This window comes from Falco punctatus, assembly GCF_963210335.1.
Source record: "Falco punctatus genome assembly, chromosome: 7".
Classification (NCBI taxonomy): domain Eukaryota; kingdom Metazoa; phylum Chordata; class Aves; order Falconiformes; family Falconidae; genus Falco; species Falco punctatus.
The window spans coordinates 61,646,753-61,674,743 of record NC_137587.1 but is presented as its reverse complement, the minus strand read 5'-3'; positions in this window follow the sequence as shown (position 1 = coordinate 61,674,743).

Here is a 27,991-nt window from a genome sequence, read left to right as displayed (position 1 = left end):
CTGTGGGCTGGGAGCACAGTGGAGATCGCAGCCGGCATCCTGCTCCACCAGTGGAAATCTTTGCAAATGTCGTTAAGCAAGTGCTGAGTTAGGATATCAGGTACCAGGGAGCAGGGGATGGCGGCAGGCAGGGCCACGCAGCCAAGTGATGCGGGAGTCGGGTGACCTGGGATGTCATCACTTTGCTGCTGCCCTGTGGAAAGCGCTGAGCTCAGTCAACACGGGGGATTTTGGCTTTTGAACGCCAAGGAGAAAGCCACCTTCCCCACGTGGGGTAGGAGCAGCTGCTGGGAAGGGCTGAGGCAGGACAACAGCTCCATGTGCCCATTTTTCAGGATTATTTAGGGTCTAGGCAAGAGGCCAGCATGTAGAAATTGGTGAAAAATGCCGATTTTATCATCAAAGACCTCCCCTGCACCCCCTCATTAGACAGCCTGTTTAGCCATTTACCTGCTAGATGGGTCTTTTTATTGAACTTGTCAATATTTGCATTTACACCCTTTGAAGCGGGTGAAGCTTGGATAAAGCAGCAGAAATCGGGTAGATCTGCAAAATTTCCACACACCTCATCTCTCCAGCCTCGACAGATGAAATATAATTCGGAAGGAGAAAAATCTTAGATGGAGTGAAGGGGTCAGCTCAGAAGGAAGATACAGACATGGAAGATGTCTGGGAGATTAACTGCTAGACATGGGCTTCCCAAGGAGCCAGTGCTTCAGCGAGGCCCTGGCAGGAGATGGAGAGGCAGCTGTGGGGTGCCCCACTCCTGCCACAGAGGGGTGGGACCCCCAAGATGGAGCTTATAAACTGACGCAACCACAAGAAGGTGCAGCTTGAGAGGCTGCACAGCCTCCCAGCCCCTCTAAACCAAATGTCCGCCCCTTAGCTCTCCTAGCTGTCACCACCACCTTGCCCCAACCATGCTGCTCCCTGTGCTGCCCCTTTGGGGACTGCTTTTGGGGTTTGGCTGGGCTTGGTGCCTGCAGAAAACACCAGGCTGGTAGCTGGGGAGTTTGGAGCACCACAAAGGGGTCCCCTAATCACCTGCCAAGGGGTCCCCACTCCAGCATGCTGCTGGGAGGGGAGAGGGAGAGGACTCCTCTGCAAAGACAAGATCTTGTAGTTCCTGGTGTACAGCTATTTTCAGATAATTAATCTCTCAGAAGAAGGAGATATCAGTCACTGCAGGCACTGACGAGGTGTCAGCCTACTGTTCACTGACAGTAATTGCTTTTTCTCTCCCCCTCGCTGGAGGGAAACTGAGACTCCCCCCTTGCTGCCAGCCCCTACCCCACACAGTCTCTTCTGCCTCTCTGGGGCCAGCGTGGCAGGGCCAGGGCTAGGCTGGGCGCAGGAGACACCCCCAGCCTCCTTTGCTACCTCCTGGCAAAGGTGGGCTGCCTTTCCATGGGACCCACTCCCTCCCCTTGCAGCAGCTCTGGGACTTGCCCTGCTCAGCCCATATAGAGATGTGGCTCTGGAAGGGACCTTGCGGGTCACAAAGGCCAGCTCTGCTATGGATGAACTGCATCAGCCCCTAACCCTTACCAGCCTCCTCTGCTAATTCTTTCAGGCACAAAAGCTCCTGTGCTTTCCCCAGTTTTGTCTCCTTTTCTGGCTGAAGAGAGGAAGAGACAAAGTGGAGGAGGGACCCCAGAACTGGGGTCTGGGGTCTGCAGAAACCATGCTAGGTTAGAGGAACCAGCAGATTTAGTAAGGACACAACTAGTTCTCTGTAGTGTTAGCTTCTTCTCCTGAGCTTGCCAGCCCAAATGCTGGCGATTCCCCTTGTCCATCCACATTGTCTCCATCCTCCTTCCAACACTTTCTCAGCCCTGGACACCCGCAGCAGGACTCAACACCACTGAGAACTGTACCCCCCCTGGGCACATCTGAGCTCCTCAGTGGCTTCTAAGTCCACCCCAAAGGCTTTCAAACAGGGGCACATCCCAGCCAGACACTGGAGGAACCCACTGTATTTCCCACCGCTTGCCACCAGAGTCCCTCTGGGACCCCATGGAGTCTGAGTTAAGGAGAGACAAGCTATCATTAATGAAAAAAATGTTCCCATCCATTTTCTTTTAATGCTCTGTCCTGCAGGGAATGGCTGACCTGCATTTTGACAGGGACGCAGGGCCCAGTGGACAATTAAGTATCAATTTTCCAGAGTGGGCAGATCATGTGTAATTATAGACCATGCCAGGGTTTATGGCCATGGAGAATCTCTCTGACTGACACTTAAATGCTTATGAAGTTGTTTTGAACTTTTTCCAGGAGGAAGGGATCCCGTGTGGGTCATCCAGCCCTCCCAGCCCCTCTTTCTGCCCCTCCAAATACCAGATCACCCCATGCTCAGGGCTAAGCCTTGAGGGAAGAGTAACCAAGCAGTAAAGGGCTGTAAATGCCAGAAAAGCAGTATAGGATCTTTCCTCCCTGCTCCAAAATAATGTGCCAAGACCAAGAGATTGGGCTGAGACTCTGAGACTCTTGAGAGCTTCTAAGAGCAGACTGAAGCTGAGAGGTTGCCCTAGGCTGGGCCATACCTATCAAGCCCTGAATATAAGCAGATTATAAAACACCTCCAGGATCCTGGATTGAATGGACATGGACCCTAGGATCTTCTCTGTTATTTCTCCTGTCTCCTCAGCACCAATATTTTGCCAGGACCAACTTAAAGAGCAACTAGACAAGCGCCAAGTACAGTTGCTCCATGAGACATGGTGGAGGAGACGTAGGTCCTCGCACTGGTTGCTACTGGGAGACATGTTCCCTGGTGTAAGCTGAGTCAACCTCCACTGAGCCTGGTGCCAGCAGCAAGAAGGTCAGAACCATCTCCAGGAACTCCAAGCCAGTCCAATGCTTCGACACCAAACCTAGCTAAACAGTCACCCCTTCAGGCACAGCTGCCTCCTCACAGAAGTCCTCACCTTTCATAAAAAGAACTTCTCTGCAAATTATGGGGAACAAGCCACGTGAGACACCAGGCAGTCTCCTGAGAAACATTTAGACTAAATCTAGGCTTTCCAGTGAGTCAGTAGCAAAGTAGGTGAGAAAAAAAAAATGCTTTTAGAAAAAAAGTGAGACATTCTGAAAGAAGGAAAAAATCTCTTAGTGCAAACATTTAATAGCGTGGTCATAAAACAGTGGAATAAAAAAAAGGACATGAAATAACAGGATTGGTGCAATCTTTTCTAATTTCTGAATCCCCGCCTCTTCTGAGGCCTATAAGCATGCGCTGGGGGAGTCCACCTGAGCCCACCTCACCTGGGTAACCAGCCAGATACAGCCACGCTGCTGTCTCCTTCCCCATCTCTCCTCTGTGATGCTGTGACTTCTCCAAGCTCAGGATGTCTCAACAAGGGGATGCCGGTCAGTGCAGCAGCAGCGGTTTCAGATGGCCCGCTTGTGCCGTTCCCAAATATCTACTTCCATGTAGACACTTTTTGTGGAAGAAGAGAGATTTCCCTTCCAGAATAATTACTCCGCTTGGAAGCACACTAATTAGCCTGGAACAAAGTGGCTCGAGTGTCCGCATGGGGAGCTATTGTGGAATAGCTTATTCTGTCAGAGCTATTCTGGGCAATTTCCTCTCACAAACAGGCCATGCGATTTAATTTTCCTTCTTTCTACAAACAGTTGAAAGGTCTTGCTTACCAGCCCCAAATCATCACAGCCTTCCCTGCCAGGAGCAAGCGATGGGTGCAAATTGTCCTGAATCCTCCTCTCTCTGGGACTCCCTCCTTTTTTTTTTTTTTTTTTTTTTTTTTTTTTGAGGGGAGACATAAATCAGAAAGATTTACACCAGGACTCTGGACTCTTTCCAAAGGGTGAGGTCTAACCCAGCATAAATTAACCCGAACAATGGCAAGTGAGGACAATGTTCTGAGCATCCCATGAACATGCCGAGGACTTACGCAATACATGTTTACCAGACAAGGGAAAAGACAGAGAGAGAAGAAGAAAAAAAAAAGGCAACGCCAAGTGGCTCTGTAAACCTTTCACAGAGGTTTTACTTTTACTTTAAAAAGTACCCTCTTTTAACTCAGATTGCAGTGTTTCAAGAAATGCATTATGCATTTCATTAGCCTGTAATTAAATTCATCTTTTCCCAGCATGCGAGAAGGCAATGAAAAAGGGAAGGAAGATACTGGGGCAGAAGAGAAGAAAAGCCCATGGTGCTGCTGGGGTTGGAAGGTGGGAGGACACTGAGGGTTGCTCTGTGGAGCCTTGAATCACCCCAGTGATGGGAAAACTGGTGAACACCAAGAAAGACCCACCTCTAAAAAATTGTAGCCTTCTCACCTGGTTCTCTCAGCATCTTCTTGGCCCAATTAATTTTCTTCATCTCCCTCTACCCACAGTGGGTCTTGCAGATAAGGAGAGGGAGAGCAGACTAGAAACACAAAAGCAGCTTCACAGCAAAGCAAGAGAGACGTGGGAAGGACCAAGACCAGCTGCTCCAGGAGACGAAGCAGAGAGTGGTTTCAGCTGTGGGTCTGAAAAGGCTCAGAGATGCGCTGCCAGCCTGGGATGGCTGGGGACACCTGGGACGGTGCATCGGAGCACTGCAGGGACAGCGGGGAAGAGCCAGGGAGGCGAAGGGCTTTGGAGAGCAGAGGACAAACTGTCCACTTTCTGCTTGGTAGAAGTACTACCAGTTCGGTTTCACTTGTACCTGATCTTCTCAACATCTGTCCCACTTTATGACAGCTCCCTTATTTAAAAATAAATCCTTGGGGGGGGAAAAAAAAAGAAGAAAAAAACCCAACTCTGCAATTTGTTCCTCCAAGCTGGGCTGCCTTTCTGGCCCTGATTTTATCAGAGTGGAGACAGGCTGTCCTTGCAGAACGATTTTACCATCTTGAAAATGATTACAGGGCTGCACAATGCCTTCAGCTCACCATGTAACGATATTTTTATACGCTGTCTCGTTAGATCGCCACCCGGGTTGAGGATGTTTTCAAACATTGTCTCTTCATGGTCGGCGTACCGCAGTACCAGGAATAGAGTGACGGATGGGAGGGAGTTCAGAGGGCAGTGGCAATAATCAGAAATCTGATTTACAAGGGAATGTTAAGAAAGCTGAATCCATTTTCCTTGGCTAGAGCAGAGAACTGAACATCCATCCACAAAGATCTGGAAGGGCAGGAGGCAGGCACTGGGGAAGGTGGTACCTGGTGTGTAAGCAGAGGAAAAATGCATAAACTAAAAAGCACAGGTGCTTTCTCCATAATATTTTGTTTTCAGCAGATCTGGTATGGATTTCTGGAGGGACAGGAAAACTCAACTGGAAACAGGAGTAAATGACACCCTCGTGAATAGTTCTGCTTAGGCAGAGACGTAGGTTACAAGACTTAGTGGGTCTGCTTCTCCTCCAGCCTCCCTGCTTCTTAAACCACCGTTGACCGGCAGTGACAGCCAGCTATTAGTGACCTGAGCCGCCACCAAACCTGTGCTCAGAAGGTGATGGGCTCCAGAGCTCACTGTCACCCCTTGGAGTCCCCTGAGCCCCTGGTCACACCACGTGCCTGAACGAACTGACATTATCCCTGCAAACAGAGTTCATGGCGTGTTGCACACTTGGGTTTTGTCCCCTTTATAAATACATGTGCTATAGCACGGCTGCGCTCTGTGAACCAAGGGTGTGAGCAGCCTGTCATTAGAGGAGAACGAAATGCTGATTATGGGTTAATTAGGTAGGCTAATAAACTGCCTGTAGCTTTGTTTAGGAGAGAAACTGTATTTCATTGCACAGAAAACAGTGAAGAACATGGAGGGGGAGTGTGTTTTTCTTAGAAAGGTTGAAACTTGACCCCTAGGAAGGAGGGAGGGAAGGAAAGGGATGCCCTGCATGGATGTGGAGGGACACCAGTGGACAATGGCCCGTGGTGGGTCTGAGTTCATCCCTGCTCCTGTCCTACGGTCAGGCTGGAAGAGCAAGCTGGGGCTGCTGGAGGGACTGGGGGAGCCGCAGAGGGAGGAAAGCCAAAATCATGCTGATGAGAAACATTATCTCCAGGCATGGTCCTCACCCATGGCCAAAGCTGGGCTGGGACCTGGCAAGGAGAGCATCTCAATGAGATGAGGCTGGAGGGAGCCCCAGCATGAGCCAGGGCAAAGGGCAGGAGCTGGGCTGAGAACACTTCTGGTACTGGCGGGATGAAGGCAGCCTAGCCAAACTTAGCCAGGGCAGCAGCATGTGTGTGAGACCACAGGAAAGGGACAATCCTGCCTGGGGGAAGGATTAAATGATCTACAGTGCTTACATGAAACAGTTGTTTCCATTGCTCATTTCTCTCTAAATCAGATATTTAGAGGTTTTTCTGAAGCGGCTTTTCTTTCTTTCTTTTTTTGGTGGAGGAGATGGAAACCCCAGCACCAGCCCTTGCCTTCCTGGTGGTGTTTCTGCTCCCAGCTCTCCCCATGACAGCCAGGTGCCCTGGAAAAAGCCAAGCTGGCTTCACCAGGCCCTTCGCACAGACCTGGCACCCAACCAGCCTGGCACCGCATCGGCCACAGCTCCATGGGGGCTGGTTATCTCGATCTCAGCATCTTGGTCCACAGCTTAGCTGTGGGCAATACCCCTTTCGCCTTTCACCCTGCCACAATGGGAGCATATGTGCAAGGCTGTCATAAAAATAAATCCCCTTCCATCACATTTCCTTGTATTAATAACGACACTTAGTAACTTCTGCTTAATAGCCTCCATATTTGTGTGTGAATCTGTGACACACGGAGGACTGGATTTGCTTTCTCAGCACAGGCAGCATGGTTGCCCCATATGTCATGCAGCTTGCAAAAAAAGGAGAGGGACAAACAAATGTCACTCTTGAAAAAAAAAATTAAAAAAAAATGCAGATTTTTATTTTCTTCTTGCTGATAAAAATAGGGCTGACAGCTCAGTCTTCTCATTCTACAGTGGATATAAGCACCAGACGCTCATGGGTATGGCCAAATCCCGTCCTGGAGGGTTTGAGAGGATTTCTCTTAGTGTGCGTTGCATCTTCATCCCTCAGTCACCACAGGTACCAGGAACAGGCTGAGGTTACCTGAGGATGCTCAGCTCTCAGGGGCTGTGCCTTAGCCGTGCCCAAGCCACGCCTGTGGTTTGCTCCATGTACGGACAACAAATCTAGTTGTGAGGGCAGCCAAAGTACATCCCTGAAGGGACAGCCTAAACATACCATGTGAGTCTAACGAGCCCATTAACAAGCTGGATGGCCACCAAATAACATCCTGTGTTTAGGATCAAGCAGAGAGGAGGGGAATCCGGGGGCAGCTCCAGAGGGGTTTCTTTCTACAAGGATGGAAGGCTTCGATGTCTCCCAAGGGGAGCGTGTGGGCCACTGGGAGGGGATGTCTCTGCCAGCTGCCCAAGCTGGGTGAGGAAGAGGTCTCCTGTGAGGATCTCAGGTGGAGACGGTGTGGGGGGAAGCTGCTGGAAAGGTTCCCCCACATCGGAGGCACGGTTTCACTTCCCCAGGCTCTCCCCCATTTGCAGCCTTGCTCCTCTCGGCTGGATTTCCAGCACGGGTTATATTTCTGGCTCTGCTCACCAAGTAATTAAAAACACTCATTTAAAAAACAGCAAAAACAAACAAACTAGAAATCAGTCAAACCTCATCAGTCAAGACTGCTCTGAAGCAACCAGCAGCTACAACCACAAAAAGGCTTTGATTCCCAACCCATCGTCCTAGGTTTAGTGTGAGGGAAAATAGTCTTCCCCGTGGAGAAGAGGCTGCTATTACAATTTTTTGCAGTCAGAAAACCTGCATAAATCTCAGAGCACCTTTCCTTATTGAGAGGAAGGAGCCACCACCTGAGGGACTCCCAGGGTCTGGAGGAAGGCCACCTCTCCTAACCACACTGCTGTTGTCCACCCAGCCCTAATGGTGCCGGGGATAATTTTGTCACCTAAACTCCACACATGGGGTGTCAACCACTTAAGGCTCCTTCCTGTACCGTCAGTAGGCGAGGCCAGAAATAATGGTGATGGAAATGGTGGTGGTGGGGAGAGAGGTTTGGACGTGGTGATTCAAAGGTCTTCCTACAAAATCTTTCTAATCGGGCATTTACCTAAGCTGCATTCCCTGCCACACAAAGTTGTTGCTTAAAGGAGTGCATACAGCGAGGAAATTGCCTTTTATTTTGATGGTTATTATTCCTCATTGGAAAAGGGGGGAAAAAGCTATCGCTCTGGATTTTTTATCAGGTTTCAGCCACTCTGCCTGATGTTCAATGAAAGAAAACCTATCTCTGTTAGAGATGAGTAGCCCTTTACAGAACAGTCATTGTCTGCAAAGTAACCTTTAAGCACCTGGCTGTCTCTTAAGTTAATGCAGGTAGAGAATGGAGAGGAAGATACAGTCACTTCTGTATGTTTGAAAAATGCAGCTATTTCTCTTAAAATTCAGCAGCCAGCGACACACACTTTGATTGGTTTTGTTGATGATGTTGTTTTCAGTTTTCCTGAAATCACTATCCTTCACCTTCTCCCTGCCTGGCTCAGTCACCCAAGTCCTCACGCAGGCAGGAGGGAAGCAGAGTCAGCCCATGCTTCGGGGACAAGCATCAGGTCCCCTTCCCACCACTGATGTTCGAAGCTGGAAACCTCTAAACCTAAAAGGCAGCTCCCTCAGGAGAATGAATGCAGGAGACCACAGGTCCCACGCGAGGGTCTGGGCAGCAAAACAGGGGTTGTTAGAAGGGCTGGTGTTGCACCCCAAGCCCGCACCATCACAGTGCCAGTCCTCACCATCACAGCAGCTCGTGCTGGGACATTCATGTGCCTGATGTGCTCTCTCTGCACATCTCTGGTTGTGACTGTGGCAGCCAGGAGTGGTCTCGAGGTGACAAACCTTCCTCTGGTGCAACACATGCCACTAGGCAGGCAATCCCATCCCAGCAGGAGATGGAGATGTCTGTGTGGCTGTCTCTGCAAACGCATCATGCACTTCTAGGGCTTGCCATGACCATAAGCTCTCCCACTAACAATGACCCCAGCAAGGTAAGTTTGCAGCCAAGCTGCGAAGGTGGGCATGATTCGACGAAGTCTTTATGGCAATGCCATGTCAGAGACTTTGGAGGATGCCTTTGGTGTGGCAGCTTAAGATGCCCCCAGCCTTGCATGACGAAGCCCAACCCTTTTGCAATACAGATGGTCCTTGCAGTGTTATCGCCCTTCAGGGACCATCAGGCTCAGAAAGGACAGCACTGAGGATACGGGGCTGCAGGTCCGCCAAGAAAGAAGGACGCACAAAGGTCACCCACTGCCTCCCTCCACCCACATCCATCCCCATATGCTCTGAGCCACATCAGCAGGGAAGAAACCCCTGCAGCCTTTCTGCTCTGGCTGTACAGAGAGGGGTGGCAGACCCCAGCCAGTGAATACACACGTGCCAAGGGAAACCTGAGCCCTCCCCACGCGACTCACGCCACAGCTGCATCCCGTGTTAGAAGGTTCAGGATTTAGGGTACCCCCGGCACCTACTGCATAAGTGACAAGCAGCTGTCAGCAGCTTACGGGGGTCTCCGGCTGCCTGCAAATTTCCGCATTAAAGCTGTAAGCTCTCATGCCTCACTTGGGACCAATAAAACGGGATAGGGTAGAGGCTGTCGTGATAAATGGGGCATAAATCACACCTCCCCCTCCTCCTTCCCCTTCCTTGGGGGGAGGTGGTGCTGCCAGAGCCTCAGCGAGCCCTGCTTCAACATGCTCAGACAGGTCCTCTTCTGCCTGTGCAGTCAATTAGAACTTCATCAGAAATCAATTTGCGAGGCCCAGCTGAGATGTACCTATAGATCAGGTGATGCCAAGTGATTATTACACTAATGGAATATTCCATTGATTAATTGAATATTTAAGTCCTGAAATGTAAGCCCCACTGTCTTATCCATGGCTTGTTATGGAGCTGAGAATCAGAGACAGTGCACCAGCATGAGAAGCTAACCTTGAGTCTCGCTCTTCTGGGGTGAGAAGCAGAGGGTCTGGTCCTGGTGACATGGGAAACATTTTTACCTCTTTGGTAGACGCCTCAGTCATCCTGAGACGCTCCTCTTTCCTGTGGCAGCAAAAATAACGTCCTGCCTTTTCTAATAGGGTGGGTCTGGACACTTGTCCTGACTTGGAAGTTATGCAGAAATGGTGTATTCTGGGTGACGGGTGAGAAGTCTATGCAAAATAAGTAACGCGCCTACAAAAAGCACATAGCATATTTAATGAAGTGGAGCAGATGCTGTTGGGTCCATTGCCTGGACTCCTCCCCAGGGTTCTCCAGCTGCCCTCTGTGGCCGGGCAGCACCCTTCACATCCACCTCTTCCTCCTACACAGAGCTCCAAAAAGCTCAGCCTTTCTCTGCCTGTTGTGCAGCACTAGCTTGGATGGCCCAGCCCTGTCCCAGGGCCAGTGCTGCTCCTGTTCTCCAAGCCCAGGGAGGAAATTCTTGGTGATTTATTTTCTTTTTTACACACAAGCAGATGTCAGGACTGCAGATCATAGCCAGCAGGTCAGGAGAGCCATCCGAAGGCTTTCCAAGCTCCTCTACCCACAGCCTGACAGCTTCTCCACACCATGAAAGCCCCAGGTGTCCAGAGGGCAAAGGTGGCCAGATGCCTCCTGCGTCAGGCTTCCAGATTCGCTGCACAGAGAGGGCCAGGTTACTTGTTTAGTGAACACCTGGTTAAGTGCTTTGTTGGATGAAGGCCATAATGACCATGAGAGAGAGTAACAAGACAGAGATGGGGGAGAAAGGAGGGATGGAAGCAGCAAGTGGAAGAAAGGTGGGCTGTGCAGCTGTGGTAATCATCACCAAAGGGTCCAGCGGTGTGTTAAGGAATATTATCCCTCAATGATATTGCATGATTAACTCAGCAGAGAGCCATTAACTAGATGAGCAAGAGAGGACTCCAGTCCTCTGCACGGAGCTCCTGCTCCCATGCCAGATGGTGAGGTCTCCTTCCCAGACTTGAAGAGCACTGGCTGCCTGGAAGAAGGAGCCATCCAACCCAGAAAGGTGGCCTCCACGGCAGATGTCCAAAGAACTGGAGAGCCATTTGCTTTCCTCCCAGCAGGGCTGTAAGCAACCCCTTGAAGACTTCTTCCAAGGAGGTGGTAGAAGCTACAACAGCGGTCACTATCTTCAGAGAAATTATTGCAAGGGTAAAACTGGATCCTTGTTCGCACTTGCTGCCTATCTGTGAGGCCTAAAGCGATGGCTGTCATACAACCACAGGTGGCAAGATACACGTAGGGTCCCCATTGTCCCCATCGTCCTCTCTCCCTGCGCACAGCATCTGCGCTTCTTCCTGCCCTAGGTATTGGAAAGGACCCTGCAGCCAGCCAGGATGAAGGGAGCACATGGAGAACAAGTACCGTGCCTTCATTCTGGCAGGAGAAGGTCAGGTGTCCCCTCTGCACCTCAGCTTCACACCCGTCTTTGCACTGCCCTGACCATCACTGGGGACTCCTGGTCTCTGCTGTTGCCCCCAAGGTGTACTGGGGTCTTTGGCCTGAGCTCTGGTAGTAGAAGGTGCTTAGCTGCTTCATGGAAAGCAGTGTTTTTCCCCCCTCTTTATGTATGTTTCTCTGAACAGGAAGGTAAAAGTAAATGGAGAGGAAAAATAAGTATTGATGGAACAGCTAGAAGGGAGAAGAGAGCTTTTCATCTCACTGAGAGACCTGACCTTTCAGTGGTAGCTTCAAGAAACCTCAAGCAAATGTGCTTTGCTGGCATTTGCTGCAGGTGAATCGCTGGGAGTTTTCATCCCCTCTCTCAGGAGATAACATCTAGACGTTTATTAACTTGCAGGCTCTGGGTGTCTTGGAGACCTGAGGAGTCTAGAAACCTCCAGCTAGTGAGATCAGGCTCTGAAAAGATGCCTGAAGTCACGTCCCTCTGTCTTTTCTCAAGCAGCAGATCCCTATGAAACCCAGCATTTCTCCTGCTCATCAGACCCTATTGCCCTCATCCATGGACCTGCTAACAGGGCTGCAGTGGGACGCAGCGCTGCGGTGGCCTCAAGCACTACCTGTGGTCTTCAAACTATGCTTTAGTCGCAAAACACAATAGACTCATAAATGCAGCGCAGAAAGATGGGCCAGAAATGAAACACATTCCACTAGGTTGGGTTTGCAAAGAGAAGAGGAAAGTTCATCTGTGCTCTTGTAAAACCATACAGCCCCTCCTCTCCCATAGCAATGGGGAGCAACGTGTCCAGGCTGCCTTCCTCGTAGGAGGGGGCTGGTAGTCCCAGGCATACTGGTGACACCAGGAACCAAGGGGGGAACTGGAGGTTGGGAAGCAAATAGGGTTGTGCTATTGATCAGGGAGAAATGAGACACAGCATGATGGAGAGCCCATCTTACCCGTCTCGTCTTGAGTTCCCTTAGCTTCTCCTCAGCCAGAGGGATGCGGGAGGCCCACAGCAAAGGTATTACAACAGTAGCATCCGGACACACGCTGGGAGAGGCATGCAGTCCGTTCAGACACAGGCCTCCATCTCCTGCTGTGGCTGTGTGCAGAGCATGAATCTCTTTGGCAAGCCCTGAAACACGGCCCCCAGGCCAGAGGGCAGCAGAAGCAGCCCAGGAGCCAGCAGCACAGCAGGCTGGCTAGTGCAGGGTACCACAGCCGGTTCAAACAGCGGTCGCTGACGATAACATCACTGGAGCGGGGTTTGCTGGCCGCCGGGCAGTGCAGAGAGGTCAAATGCTGTGTCCCCATGGCCCCTGCCTCCCCTGCAGCCTTCTGCCACAGGGCTGCTACAACCTCTGAGCGCCCATAAACACACACCCCATCTTCCTTCCCTCTGCAAAGAGCGCAAACATCATTGATTTCAGAAGAATCCGCAGGTCTCCCCGCAGAGGTGTTTTGCACAAAGGCAGAAAGCCTGGGATGGTTTTTCTATCCTGGTAGCCCTGCAAGCAAAGCAGCAGGCAGCTCTCCCTTCTCTGCCCTCCCCTGGCTGCTCAGCCTGCCGAGAACTGATCCTCAAGCTGTAGGAAGGATCCTCCAGGGTCACGCCAACCCCCTCCATCCTAGCCTTGCTAGATGAGGCAAGGCAGGGGGAGAGGGGGCAGAGATGCAGTCCTGCCCACCGCAGCCCCACAGCAGAGACCCAGAGACCCTCCTTCTGCCCAGGGAAGCTCCGTTGCAAACCTGGAGGACAGGGAGAAAAAATGGAGGTATCAGAACCATGGTATGAATCGCAGGGAGATTTCAGACTGATAAATATTTCAGACTGACAACTATTCCTGTCCTTGAAAGTTCATTCATCAAACTCTCAGCAAGGCCTCCACACCCCAGGACCATAAATACTAAGGCCTATTTTAACAACTGATTTCAGCATGGCCAATAGCAAAAGTATGGAAACCTGTTACGGATCAACCTATACCCCTGCATATTGCAGGGTAATTTATTGCACCTATAAAGGCTATATTCAAATATACTTCTGTTGTAATTACAGTCCCTGGCTGTGCGGGATCCATTTGCCAGCTGATTGTACCTTGTTTAGATACAACTCTGCACGATGATGAAGATTTAGAAACAATGGCAGGTATTAGTATGGCAGCAATATAAGCAGCCTCATCCTTAAGTGCAGGGATAGTTTTACTGTCTGTCTGTGGACGGAAAATTTGATCCAAAACCAGGAAAACCTTCTGGCTGTCAGGAGAATAGAAATGTTGGGAACCAGGGGCTGTGATGCTCTCACTTCCTCGGCACTGATGCAGTTTCTGAACAGTGCTACGCCAGCTCATCCCTGACCCCTCCAATGGGTATCACGAACTCCAGCAGGCAGGCACGGGTCCTGCGAGCCTCAGACCCCTGGAGGACTTGAGGGATTGTTTTTTGTGGGGAGTATTTGTCTGTTTTCTCCTTAAATTAGGTCCAAATTTTTGGGTTGCCCAGATAATCCCCACATGATGGAGCAGCACCAGGAGCCTCTGGCTAAATGCCACAGCAGGAGTGAAGCACAGAGCCGTTCATTGCACCACATTCCTGTTAGCGATGGCCTACAATAATAAAGGGGAAATTTGCTCTGCTTCTGTGTTCCATGAATAAATTTCATCCCCAGATCCTTGCACCAGACCCAGACTGTGATATCTAGTGCTGAGCAGCCGCCAGGCTTCTTGGTTCCTACCTCCAAGCACCATCTTGGCTATGAGCTCTTTAAGCAGAGCTTTTGCCTACCGGGCACTCTTAAGCACATTTCATTCATGAATTAAGTCCCTGACAGCCCATATCTCTATGATCAATATGTTTGTTTATTAGCAGCAGCTGCTGTGTTTTAGCAAAACTGGAGGGCTTCAGCAGGAGCAGTTTGCTCTAACCACAGAGCAGGGCTTGGGATGGGGAGGAGAAGGACCTCCTGCTGGCAAATGGGAGCTGGGCTGGATAAGATTTCACGCTAATGACCCTTTAATTGAAATCACTGCTCAGGACAGATTGCTCAGCTCGGGGATATCTGCACTGATGGCTCCCGGTTTGGCCGCTCCTGAGATGAGTCCATTAACTCAGCAGCAGAGAACAAAAGCAAGTGAGAGGGACAGCGAGGGTCGTCCATCCCCAGCAGAGCTGATCTGCACATCCAGGGAAGCCCAAGCCACCAGCTGGTTGTAAATGGAGACCCGCACAAAGGGAGGAGAGGGTGTGCAGCTTGTTGGACCTTACGCTCCTGCTTCACTGTGTCTGCTGACACAGGCTGGATGTGACCCCTACTGTCTCATTGTCTGGGCAGGGTTGTCCTCCTGTGCTGGTCCTGTGTGCCCAGGAAGGGGAATCAGGACACCGGGGCCTCATCCCCAGCTCATGGTTTGACCTTAGCCTTCACTTTTCATTTGCTCCACCTTCCTCTCTTCAGTCTCACTGCATGGATGTTGCAAGGCAGTAATATCTGTCTACCCTAATCCATGCTAGGCAGGAAGATGGACACAGCAGAGAAGAACAGTAGCTGGAGAGAAGGGAAAATCCTGCTTTCTTGTCTTCTTGTGCAAGTGGCAAGGCAAACTCCTTCCGTGAGGTCCTTGTTTGCTTTGCCTTCCCCTCCCGTAGCAGCAAAGGCAGCACCGCACAGCACAGGCATAGGCAAGGCTGCTCCTGTCTGGACTGGCAGCACAAGCCAGCAGCTCAGGATGAGGGTGAGCTGTACCCACATTCGCCCCATCCACCAGAGCAGGGCGTGTGTGTGGGTCTGTGCCATGTAAAACTGGAGACCCTTCTGCACTGGGCAGGCTCCAGGTGAAGGGCAGAACATGGGCTTTCCTCCCTGCAGAGACTGAGGAGCTGTGATACGAAATGCAGGATTGGCACTAAGTCCTTGACAGCCAGAGATGCTCCAAGTTACGGTTCCTGCTCCGTGCACCTGCCTCATTCCCAGTAAAGAGGGAACCTCCCAGTCCCTGAGGACCCTTTGTATCACAAGGTTTATTAAGGGACAGAGAGTGCTAATGAAACCCGGGCTTGTTAGACGTAGGCAGCTCTTTGGGGCCTGTTTTGTAAGTGGAAATGTTGATGTGTGTCTCTTGCAATGCAAAGAGATGTCTGAGTGCACAGAAAGGAGGGTTACGAACCTGCTTTGAATGCATTTATTATTCCCATTAATTACTATGCCTGCTAAAGAGGACCAGCTGTTCTAGGAGGCTGTGGTACCAATTTATCAGGAGAAGATTCCAACAGAAGTCGCAGAGAGTTTTCCTCTGAACTTGGGAGGAGGAAGATGGAGGTTTTTTAATTAGAACTTGTTATTAATGGGAACGTAGCAAATTAAAAATAGTCTCCCTTCCCCCCTCCCTATTATATGAATCTCTGATCTCAATTAGAAAGATCAGGGACTAACCATTGAATAGGAATTACTGAGATGAAAACTGATTGAAAGACAAAAAACCAAAGACAGAAGCATCACAGGGAGAGAATAGGAGACGAGGAGCGGCAGGACCGGGAAACAATGAGCGGAGGCTGGCGGAGGCTGCCTACAGCTGCTGGGTGTCAGAAACACAGGCGAGAACTGGTGGCTTTCTGCTTTCCCCTGCAGTGAGGACACCCTGCCAGGGCTGCTGCTAGCAGGGACTGTTCCATCTAGAACCATGGCAGCTCATCTCTGCTTGGTCTGGGACTTAAGACTTGCTGCTGGGCGTCGTTTGTACCCCAGCTTTGCAAGCTCAGCAGAGTGGGACCATAGGGTCTGGCCTATATGGGCATTTCTATAGGAAGGGCAAGTCCCCGTTTTAAGGCTCAGGGCTACCTGAGGTGTTTCTGTGCAAGCCCACTGGTAGGTTCAGGCTCCTGTCTGCTCATCCTTGCACCTGCAAAAATGTCCCATCTCATCTTGCCTCCTTTCTTCAACCATCCTCCCATCTCACCCCACCATCGTTGCACGGCCCCAGAGCAAGAGTCTTTGCCCCAGGCTCTGCCCTCATGCAGGCTGTGAACAGGCTACATCATGCCCCCACCTCTATGGTCTTGTCCTGCTGGTTCTCCAAACCAGCAGCACTGAGGATGCCCTGAACCTGCTGAGTTCTCAGCAAGAGATTATCGTGCTGGTCCCCAGGCCCTCCACCCCTAGAGCTTTAGCTCTGCCACCCGGGCGTGGAGCGGAGCTGGCTGCAGGATCAGTCCCTGCCATGTCTGTGTGGGCAAGGAGGGGGTAAAACAGCCTGGTGTGGGTTGGGATAGGGCTTTGTGTTTCGTTCGGGTTTTGCCAGTCCAAGTCACACCAGGCTGGGGAATGGGCGGTCAGCAGTGAAACCTGGGGTGATGCAGAGGGACGGCTGGGTCTGACCAAACTCATCTGCTGCTTCCTGCTGTTTGAAAAACTTGGTTAATGACTTCTTAATGAGAATCTCATCTGCTCCTTTCTCTGGTCACCTGTGGATCAGAGCCCCTGTCTTCCTTCCAGCAGATAATCCATGCCATATTCTAGGGCAGGCAGGGACCTTAGGCTGAAATTACAGCCTTGCTTACTAATTGCTGCATGTTCTCTCTCTGTAGGTATATCATTGCCAGCAATTAGCGCAAAATCCTTTCCCACTCTTGTTAAGTTCCTGTGCTGCAGTTAAATACTCCCAGATCCCATTTAAATGATTTCAAATGCAATTCATTCTGGCTCGTTAAATAATTCCACAGCAGTGTTTGTCGTCTTCTCTCTCTGTTTTCCAACAGCCACTTTCTCCCAGAAAGAATACGATGACTGAAGAACAGATAAGAAGGGGGAAGGGGAAGCAATACAAAACCTGAGAAATTCAGGGTCCATCCTCTTCACCCATATTTTCACTTCTTTTTTTCCCTTTTAATCAGGCTGACACTTCTCCTGGTAATTGGATTTTGAGATCTTATGGCCCAAGGAGAACAGGTCATGCCAGGGTTCTGCCCACGGCATGATGCAGCATGTAAGCAACTGGAGGGAGCTGCCTTGTGCTTCCCACTGTGTTTTCCTGAGTCCAGAGCTGTGGATGGGCAAGGTTGAGAGTCAGTGAGACAGCAAGTAGCTGCTCAGGTCCGACTCAGGTTGCCCTGGGGACAACCTGATGTGTTTCTTCCGCTTACAAGTCTTATCCCTCTTTTCCCTATCATCTCCTCTTTTTCTTCCTGCATCACCCAGCTTCTGTCCCCATGTCTCCATGCTGCTGGTCCAGTGCCCCATGGCATTGCCCACCTCTCCTAGAAAACATGATCTTTACCTTGACTCACACATTACGTGCAGAGCTATTGGCAGGGGGGCAGGACGGGCTGAGATTGATGCCTGCCTGTCATCACCATCTACATGGCATCCCACAGCATTTGTCTGTGACACAGTCACAGAGTCCTGCCCTTTGACCTGGGTTGTGTATGCCCCCAAACACAATCCTCATGTTGTCCTTCCCAACGTGGCCGTATTACATCATCTTTTGGTTTCAACTCCTGGTGGTGCTGCCAAGTCTCATGCATACCCTGCACACTTCCCAATATAGGATATTTTCCTTAAAGCCCCAGTTCCTGGAGACAAGTGATTCAGCAAGACTCTCAGCTTTTGTTTTATACTGAGGGAAAAAAATAAAATTAAAAAAAAAAAAAAGGAAAAGTTCTAGTTCTTGTGGCTGGGGAAAAAATAAATAAAAGCTGTGTTATTTGAGTGCAGCCTACTGGTTCCAGAGCCAGAAGGCAAGTGGAAAGAAAACAGCATTTAATATCTATCTTTGAATTTGGAGACCAGGTTGGCGAACTCTGAATGTCTGGGGTCAGCAGCACAGCATCTGTTGTGCCTCTGCAATGGAGAGGAGATGAAGGAGCCCTGCTTATCTCTTTAGGTAGATCTTCATGGCTCCACAGCCAGGGCTCTGTTCACTATGAGGGACATTATGGCAGGGAAGAGCTCTCCACCTCCATCAGGAATAGCCAAACTCCTACTGTGATTTCAGTAGCTTCTTATTCCCCCCGTATCTGCATGAAATGCTGCCACTTGCTAAATTTAATGGCTAACCCTTCTCCACCTAGAGATGTTACCTGAAGTGATCTCCGTATCCAGCTTGGTAAGTCAATGGTTTTCAATCTGCAGCTCTTGAGGTCTGGGGATCCAGCAACTACTTGCAGGGAGTCATGTAAAAGTTGCAAAGAAAAGCAATTTTGTTTCTGCCATTCAAGAGTCCACGGCTGTGTTACTGTCAGAAAATTTGTAGTGGTCCTTAAGTTGACAAAGCTGAAAGCCACTGTGCTAAATGCATTAAAGATCCTGCGGGATGAAAGGTGGAAGAAAAAGAGAGCGCTATCAACAGAAGGGGAGCTGCCAGACTGCCTGTTGGGGAAGGAGGAGAAGGACACGTGGGTGGAGGGATTCCAGGGTTCAAAACCAGACTTTGTGTTTATTCCCGTGTGCTTTTGTTTGTTTATGCCAGAATGAGTTTCGAGTGAGGTGCATGGATGAACTCCTCAAGCCACTTAGTTTCCAGGGTGAGAGCAGGCAACATCAAGTGCTCACAGCTAAAGTCCTCCTGAAAGGCTTGGATGAGAAATGTAACTCTGGTTGGAAGGGAATGAGCACTGAAAGGGGTGAAAACTAACCAGAAATATCACAACAGTGTTCACACAGTAAAGTTTGCTACCAGAAAACAACTTGGCTAGCCACAAGCCTCAGACTGGGATGCCATCTTATTCCCAGGCAGCCATGGCATTGCAAGGATGGTCCTGAAAAACACCATTTAAAATAAATGGGGCAATGTAAGGGAAATCTCTGCCTGAAAAATGTGTGTTCCCATCTGTTAAACAATATTCAGGTGCTCCTGCATTTACGCTTCCTCCAGATTTATGCAGCGATTGCTTTCGAAGGCAGATTGTCTATGAGAAGAACAGATGGAGGAAACAATCCTCCCATCCAAGCTTTGCACCAGAACTGAAGAAGTTTGTAATCTGGCTCTTGTTTATGGAGCCAAGGCTTCAAATTAAGCCCCCTCTGGTCTGACTCGCTGGGTAGCTCAGGAACCCACGGCAGAACTGAGATACTCCTGGTTTTACTTATTCGTTTCTGCTGGTTTCCCATCGAGGGCTATTTTCTGAATGCAACAACAGTGTCAGGGATGTTTTCTGCATGGGCACCTGCTGGGGTCAAGAATGTGGGCCAAAGATAACAGGACAGCTGAGCCAAAATTTCCTTCTTCCCCACAGGTACAGGAGAGAATTTTTTCAGGTGTCTGAGCCAGCTTCCCAAGCTTCAGGACCAACTGGTGAGCAAAGTCTCTCCACTAACCTGAAACTTCCATCAGCACAAAATTTGCTGTAAAATGAAAAGTCATTTTCTGGAAGCAAAATAATACTCAGTCATATCGGCATCTTAGCTCCCAATCTCTCTGTCTTCTGTATCTCCGTCAATATTCAAAGGAAAACAATGTGATTGTTAATTACAAACTGTTTTGAATGCATGAAATAAACTGTTTCAGAGCCAGAACCAGCCAGAGGCAGGAAAGCTGAGACTACGACGTGTGTCGAACTGCTTTAAAGGGCTGAAAGTCCCATTGTAATTAAAGCTGATGCAATCGTCGTAACAGACACAAGGTGGAAACGTTACCTTGCTTAGCTTCCCACTTGTCTCTCCTCTGTCTATTCTGTTTTGCATTGGACTAGGTGGAAGATGCTGAAATATCAAGGGAGTGCTTTGCATTTCAAAGAAGTTAATGCATAAGTGATATTGTGATTCATTAGTCATCTATTGGTGCATTGGTGTTCCAGGGCCCACAGATAAACTGGCAGCCCTTATTGAAAGCCAGCGCTCCCCTTTGCTCACCTGCTGCGAGTCAGAGGTGCACAGGAAGGAAGAAACCAGCCAAAGCCGGTGGGAAATAAAACAGAGCTGGACGTTGGTGCAGCAGTTAATGCTGAAAACACAGTTGCTTTCCCCGGCTCTAGATGATCTTTTTAATCCCATCATGATGTAGCTCACCATGGTGAAAGCTATCACAACCACCTGATGATGTGCGGGATGAAAGAGAAGCACACAGCTGTAAACAGAGGAGGAGTCTGGATGCAGTACATGTACAAGGTAATATATATATGGGCATGGAGTGAGGCACGCACAGTATCCCTGTGTGTACTGGGCAAGGTGGAACAGGCTCATATGTAGACACAGACATGCACCGCACACATATGTAGACACAAAACTGCCAGAGGAGGTCCAGGCATGTGGCACGTGGACAGCCGTGAAGCAGCAGCTCACAGGGGAGGGATGCTCAGAAGGTCCTGGAACCAGCCCTGGGCACGGCATGTTCCCAGGTTGTACACTCACAGCTCCCTTCCTAGCAGAAGGTCCCACCTGAGCAGGACCACCCTTCTCCAAACCCACCTGGGGCTGGAGAAGATGTGGAGGACGGCAGTTCACAGCAGAGTGCCTGTGGGGCAGGAAAGGGGGTACCATGGCTGGAGTGTATGTAGGGGAGCAGGGAGGAGAGAAATAAAGGACGTGAAAGACAGGCTGGATTAAACACCCGAACCCGAGGAGGCCTTTGGATAGAGCCATGTGGAGGGACTGTAGGAAGGTCCCAGGAGCCCAGGACAGCTTGCAGCACCAGTTCACCTGTTTATCGCCCTAGCAGGACTGCAGAGCCTAGTGTGTTTGCACCTGCCCAGCCAAGGACGACCATGCCGCTGCCACTGCCACCTGTGACTCCCCTGGCCTCTTCTCTGCCAGCACCGTTGCCAGAAGTCACCAGCATGCCGTGGCCAGAGCTTTACACCTGCTGGCTTACACTTCCACCCACCCTGAAAATAGGACAGCTGCCTGCTTTGCAGTTCAAAGGCAGCCTGCCTTCGCTTACCAGCTGGGCTGAGGCTAATTTGTAGGGAAGGAGATAGTGCAAGAAAGTGTTTGTGGTTAGTCTCTCCTCCGATCTGCTGCCCACATGCTCTGGGGGGCTTGGAAGCTGCAGGTCGAAGTGGCTGGCAGGCAGAGCTCCTCTCCCAGCTGAGCAGCTGCTCCACACTTCTCAGCCAAGGCTGTTGCTGTTGGGACACCTCTACAGGACAGCCAGCTAGGCTATGTTCTTGTCACCTCTTGGAAACTACTCAAAGGGGAACGTCCCTTTGCTCAGCCTGGCTCTGCTCCCTTTGGAGCCCCCCAGAATGCTCTCAGTCCCCCATGACTGCCTTTCTCTGCCCCTGCCCTGGTTTCTCACCCACATCCATAAGCCAAACCACCTGGGGTGCTTTGCTCTCCCCTCTCCAGTCCATCTTCTTCAGCTTCATCCACCTGCCCTCACACTCCTGCACACCCAGTACGTCCTCCCCAGAAAGGGATGTTCGGAAACGTGTTGGCTCCACCACAGGGAAACACTCCTGTGGCTCTGCCCCTCTCTCAACCTAATCCCAGCCACATGTCCCCATATCATCAGCTCCATATGTGGCCCAGCACCCTCCCTCCCAGTGGGCTGCAATACCTCCAGGGTGTTTTTTCTGCACCCAAACCCAGCCATGCAATTATTTTATCCTCCCCAGCTCCAACTGCAAGGAGCAAGATGGTGAGTGGTGAGACCACATCCAACCCAGTGGCTGTCCCTAAGCCTGTGGTCTTGCTCCACACTGTGGCTCTGTTCCTCCTCCTCTGCTCACAACCTTCCTCCTACAGGAACCGGTGACTAATGCTGATGGCACACGCTCCTCTCCATCGTGCATCATCTCGGCGCGTGGGCGTGCGAGGGTGAGAGAGCGAGCACACGGAGGAGGGGGTAGCGCTTGCAAGAGTGTGAGACGGGCTGTGGAAGCCTGCATGTGGCAGTGGGAGGGGGGGAACAATCCGGGGACCACAGTCCAGGGACATGAGGGCAGCGAGGCTCCCTGGCTAGGTACAGCAAGAGCCAAGGACGCAAAGGGACATACAAGTGGCACTCTCTAGCCATTCTAGACATTGCTCCCAGGGTCTTGCTCACCCAGAGCAAGTGGGGACATGGACTTGAAGGAGCTGGAAGCACTGGGCACACTGGGAAGATCAGAACTCCCAGATTTCTCTTACATGAGAAACAGAGCAGGAGGCCAGGCAGAATGGCTGAGACCCTTAGGGCAAGTCACGCCCCAGCCCCCTGCCTCAGTTTCCCCCTGGGAAACACTTCATATTGCCACAGTCATCATTTTTAAGCAGTCTCCTACACCAGCATTCTCTCACCAGCATGGTGCAGCTCCAGGACATGACACAACACAGCTCATGGTGCACCAAGCCATCAGCAGTGACCACAAAGGTTGATGTGTGGGGATAAGGAGACAATGGGGTGGCCCAGCATTGCTCAGCATCCCTTTTGTGAGCTGCTCCATCATCCATGGGGTGTCAGACCCTCAAGATAAGGAAACACTCTGGGTCAGATACTTAGGGGACCCTTCCCTCCCGCAACAGTCCCACCAGTCTCCATTTAGCCCCATTGCCTACACAGGGCACTGGTTGGTGGCCTCTGCGGGGCACAGTGCGCTGAGGGATGCATGATGCTGAGGGAGGCAGTCCCAGGAAGCCAGATCCATGCAAACTCTCAACCCAGTCACGGAAAAGTGCATTGCATTGAGATCATCTTGCCTGCTTTGTCCTGGCCAGCCTTGGGTGCCCACGTGCAATTTATCTGTGCATGGGTGCACTTATGGAAGCCGCAGATATTGCTCCTAAAGGCTGCAAGACCCCAGCCAGGGCTGCCCTTGCTCTGTAGGACACACACGGTGTCTGTGGCCAGGATGCTGCTGGGATTTCAGGCTTTGGCTGCAGGATAAGTACCAGCATTCTGTCCACCAGGTATGGAAAAACCCCTCTCTCCAGGGTCTGCTGCCCCTCAGGCTGGTATGTTCTATCATTTCTGGCAGTCATGAACTGGTAGTGAGGGCTCATGCCACATCTGTCCACCTTTGATCACCCCACCACATGCCTGCTACCCATGCACAGCCAGGGCAGCCAGGCATGAGACCCTCTGTCCTCGTCACCCCAGGTGCACCCCGCCATCACCCTGCCGCGGGGAGGCTCTTTGGTGGGAGGCCAGGCAGTGCTCTTAAACAAGACGGTTAACCATGCCTTTGTTTTCCTGGCACGCGGGCATGTGTTTTTTCTTTTTTACAAGCCCACTTAAGAGCAGAGGAAGGGGCGAGCTGCCGGCTGCCGTGCCGGCATCCCAGCGGGCTCCGGCGCCCTGTGCTGCCAACCGCAGCCCTGCGAGCCTGGCGTAATGGCCTAAAGAGCGGCGGAGAAAGCCAGAGCAGCCTGCTAATGTGAGCAGAGCAGACAGCACAGCCCGCGGGCTCCTCGCCCCCCTCCTCCTCCTCCTCCCTTTGCCAAAGCCCTGCCCAGACGGGGAGCCCGGAGAGTCTGGTTTTCTCCCTCCCTCGAGAAGACTCTGCACCCTGGGACCCCCCCAGTGGGGCTGGGTGGGGAGACAGGATCGGGCTGAGGCGCGGGGAAGCCTCCCCTCCCACCCTGCACTCCCCGGGGGTCGCTTCGACTTGGCTGCTTGCACCCCTGCCATTGCCCTGCCAGCTCTGTGCCAGCTGCACGGAGGGACACGCTGTGCTGGGGCAGCGAGGAGGACAGCAGGACCAGGTCCCTCCAGCCAGCTTGGAGGCTGGGAGCCATCTAATTGATAGAGGGTCTTAATTACCTGTGCCCTGGATAGAGCCCACGCGGGGAAGAATGATGGACAGTCATCTGGGCCAGCAGGTCTAAAACAGGGAAGGTCATCACTGAAGGTTTGGGTAGCAGTATTATGGAGCGAGTGCCACTGGAACTGCACCTAACAGGCACCGTTCTGCATGCTGTGTGCCAACAGGCAGGTATGAGCCATCGTATGGGACCCACTCACACCTTACCTTCCATAAAGGTCCCCAGACAGACCCTACGAGGGGCTGGAAATGCCGCTTTATCCTGGCAGGTGTTCTGAGTCTTTGAAGACAGAATGGGGATGCTGGAAGGAGCAGCTCACCGGCAGGTAACCCCAGCTGGAGAAGAGAAACCATTTCTGCTTCTTTGGAAGAAAGCGGAGTGGCAGCTGAGGGCAGGCTTAGGCGTTCGAGCCTCTGTCTGCAAAGTTTCAAGGTGCAACAGTCAGCAAATATCAAAGCAGCAGGTCAGAATCAGCGTTGACTTCAAGGATTCCTCAAGAACTAAAGAATCCTCTCAAAAGCCCCCAGACCTCAAATCCCATCATCAACCCCGTGGCCACTGGCAGCAGGTTTCACTACCTAGCAGCAGTAGCCATTTATCACATAAACCTTGTCCATTAGGAGCAGAATGGAGCCCCAGCCAGGAGGTTTCATGGCAGGTCCTGAACAGGTTTTGGCACCTACTGTTTGGATCAGAAACACTGACCTCGGAGGCACCTCCAACCATAAAAATGGATGGCAAAAGCAACATGTACTCCTCAGTCTTTGGCATAAAAACACTCATAAAGGAGGAAGAGCAGCACCTTAGCCCAGGCAGCAAGGACAGAGCATCTGCCAGCCCAGCCCCATGTCACCAGAGTCCTCCAGTGCAGGTCCTCGTGCCCCCAGGCTCACCACAACCTGTCCCCCTGGCATGTCCCATCGCACCAGAGACATCTTTCCCAAGCAGCCCTCATCCAGAAGGACCTCAAGGCTTTTGGCAGCTGCTGCACCACAAAGCATTTTCCCCGGCTTCTACGTGAACATCTCCGCTCCAGGAGAGCCCATAAACACCCAGCAGCAGCTTCAGCGTTGGGGTAGACACAGGCTGGAGGATGCTGCCTGCCAGTTCAGCAGTGCTCTGTACGAACGCCTCAGAGGGGTCTGTTGCAAGCAGAAAGCTAGCCAAATCCTGCTTATCAGACGGGATCTACCAATATCCCTGCTCACAGCAGTATGACTGCAGGGGTGTTTTTGTCAGCCGATGACACGAGGCTGAAATGAAGATAAATGAGAGCAGAAAAAGAGAGAAATCCCTCATCAAAACACATCTGAGCTCAGGATAAAAAGCAACTCTGCAACAAGGGTTTCTTTTTTTCTTCTCCCCAAACTTTGGGAACTCGGATGTGGGTGTGAATATCACTTTAAGGATTTATAAAATGACACATGGCCTCACCTGTCAGTATGCCAAAATCTGAATGTCGGTTTTAATTACACTGAATATTTTACTTTCTTATGCAGAGGCATAATCAATTATCTTATTTAAAGGCATTACGATAATGTGTGTGTAAAATGGAGCCATTCCCTGTATTGCATTAGATTCTCTAATTATAGGAGAATGTTTGGAGCTAAAATGTCAGCCTGTCATCTGGCGGGTGTGTAATTCATGATCTGCATTCGCCAGCACGGATGGAGCTGACAAAAATTGCATTCGTTCCCTTCCACTGCTTTGGCCTCAAATTTGCCTGGTCTGGAGGTGACAAATCCCACCCCATCTCCCTTCCTGAAGCACAGCGAGTCCATTCAGTCTTTTCTTGGGTGGACGGTGCCGAGTTTGACAAAGTGCTTTCTGTTGGTGTGTGTTCCTTAGTTAACCCACCGGGTGCCCAGAGATCAAGTGTGAGGTTATATATCAAGCTCTTGGGCAGCGTGGAGCTGCTAAGGTGTAATCAGGGGCTCAGCAAACGGCTTCCTCGTGGTCCCACCAGGCAGGAGGAGACACAAACATGAACAGAGCCAGAGGCTGAAGACAAAACCCACCAGGGACTTTTCAACACACCCTCATCTGAATTACGAATAATGAAAGCCCTCCAACTCTCAGTTATTAAAGCAGAGGGATTAGATAAAAATAGTGTGCTTGTTTCTTGGAAGCTTAGTCCTTTCTTTAAGCATTACCCAAGTGAAAGCAGCCTGGATGGCTTTGCTGCCTGTATTTTGCAGGACAGTTTATGATCGCATCCACATTGCCTCTTCTAGATGAGCAACCACACAGAGCAGTGGGAGGAGAGAAACCCCTTTGACTTGGGGCAGGGGGAAGGAGGAGCTTGGGTTTTTTGGAAGTTATACTAAACTTTCTCAGTGAATGAGAAACACTGCTGGGGTGGGGGGGTGGCAGGTGGGGGAGGTGTTGCTGTGAGAGCACCAAAACGGTGGTTGTGACCCCCGCAGGGTGAGAGGCAGCAAGAAGCATCACCCTGGAGGTGACACCTCAGCAACACCATCACAAAGGGCATGGTCCTGATGAGGGAAACTCCGCTGCTGGCTTTGCCATTGACAAAGGGACAAAACACACGGGAGCACCGTTGCTTTGTCCAGCACCAGGTGATGCCGTTTCCCAGGCAGTAGCTACCCACTCACCTTGGAAACAGGTACTGCAGGACCAGACGCGCCACACTGCGCAACACTGCCAGCTGTGGGCAGTGCAAACTCCCGGTCTGCCCCGTGCCTGTGTCCCAGCTTTCAGACCAGGCCACCTTCTTGATTTTCTGCAGTGACTTGGATCTGTGCAGCAGAGCAGGACCTGGGTCTCCCATGTGTTTCCCGCAACACCCCTGCCTCCCTAACCCTCCAGTTCCCAGCACCACCTTCCCCACATATGGGTATCCTAATGCAGGCATCGTCCCAAAGCTGCCAAGGATCCACATGATGCCATTAAGAGGCTTATTAAAAAGTGATGCTCCAATTTAACACCTATTATCCAGCACGGTGCCCTTTAGCAGCGCAGGGGAACCTGCAAATGGAAGCCCCAGCTCCCAGCAGAACCCTAAGTGGCTGAGTTTAACTTTATGGCTCCAATTAGAGGAACACTAAAGCAGCACTGGCGCTACGGATTTATTAACACTCATCCCATCCCCAGCCCACTGCTGGTCAATGCTAGCAGCGGGCACGAGCGGGTGCTCTGCCACAGCAATGCTCCATCCACCTCCAGGGGAGGTTCTGGGGAGCTTCTAGGGAAGGGATGGCATCAAACAAAGGGGTATCAAGGGAGAAGAGGCTGAACCCATCCCCGGTGGCTGCTGCAACAGGATGCTAAGGCAAAGGGGGGAAAAGTCTTTCTGGGTCCCAGTTCTTCCTTCAGTCTGGATGAGCAGGGCGAGGTGTGCTGCAGGAGCGGGAGGGAGAGCAGCCGCCTTCACGCACAATCTGGAGTTGTTTAAAAAGCCCGTTTGTTCCAGGAGGTTTATAGGCCGCCTTTGCCTAATAAAGTAATTTTTTAGCATCTCGCGTCACCCTAATTACTTGTCACAATAACAAGAGACAGCTCTCGCGTGCTGTGCTCCCTGGCCCTGCCAGTGACAGGCATGGCCGGCAGGAGGGACAGCGGGATGCACGGGTCTGTGGGGAGCACGGAGACTTGGCGTCATGTGTTCCCACCACTCAGCCCCAGCATTTGAGGTCACTTCCCCACGCACCTGCTGTTTCCCATTTCCTCATCACAGCTCCCCAAAGCAATAGCACAAACACCTTGTGAGGGGGCCCCCCTCACCCAGGTCGTGTTGCCGGTGGGACCCTTTGCCAGCTGCAGGGATGGGAGCAGTATTTCAGCACCGTGCTGCTGCTCAGGGACTGCAAACATCCCCTCCCTCAGGCAGAGGGATGTCCCCAGCCCTGAGGCCACTAAGGCCTGCTAAGGAAAGCCAGGAGCAAGGCAGGA